General features: G+C 64.0%; 1 long non-coding RNA gene across 1 annotated transcript in view; it reads right to left on the minus strand.

The window, feature by feature from the left end:
* The window catches only part of LOC106723982, a 5,538-nt gene that overhangs the window by 2,945 nt on the left and 1,792 nt on the right, over positions 1-801 (minus strand). The window lies entirely within an intron of this gene.

Raw genomic sequence — 801 nt, forward strand, 5'->3', positions numbered from 1 at the left:
TCTTTTCCTGTGTTCAGGGGCCACTGGCCCTCTGTTTTCTGTGGATGCCATCACACCCTTTGCTCATGCTCCTTGTATTCCCGGCCTTGTTCTTACGGGCGCTGGGAGCTCATGCCAGGCGGGGCTAAGCCTTCCTTACCCAGCACCCACCCTCGGTGTGCAGCAGAAGGTTAACGTTTCTTCCCTCCTTTTCTTCCGAGGGGCGGACGTTGGGTATCTTCAGTGCTTAAACCTCTCCGTTTCCCCTCAAGACGGAGGGAACTGAGGCAGGTGCGCAGAGTGATGAGCAGGGGCGCATCGCCAGGGGCAGCCAGAGGCCTGGGGACAGGTCCAGGCCGTCGTTGAGCTCTGAGGTCCAAGGGGAAGCACCTGGTCTTGATGGACAGCTGGAGCGGCCCCTCCTATCCATCCGCGAAGACGCACAAGACCCCAGCCCAGGACCAGGGGTCCCTCAGCTCCCCAGATCCCGCGGAACCCCACTTTCATCTCCCTGGGAGACAGGGCCAGGCTGCGCACAGGCTGCCCACCACGGAGGATGCGAGCAGGACCGACGCCTCCTGCGGAACCCAACGCCTGGCTCTGCTCCCGCGGGGCCGCCCCTGCCCGCCCCCAACCCCGCCGCGGGGAGTGGAAGCCGGATCCGCTCTTTCGTTTTCGTTTCCTGGAAGGACAGCGATTACCGAGCGCCCCGCGCCTGCTCCCGGACCGAGCGCACACTCCCCGCGTGTCTGGAAGGAGATTTCCTCCCACGAGGCATTCTGTTCTCCAGCCGAGTTTGGGGTCGGGGAACGGAGCGTCTGG

The sequence above is a fragment of the Myotis brandtii genome, unplaced genomic scaffold (genome assembly GCF_000412655.1).
Source record: "Myotis brandtii unplaced genomic scaffold, ASM41265v1 scaffold687, whole genome shotgun sequence".
NCBI classification, from domain to species: Eukaryota; Metazoa; Chordata; class Mammalia; order Chiroptera; family Vespertilionidae; genus Myotis; species Myotis brandtii.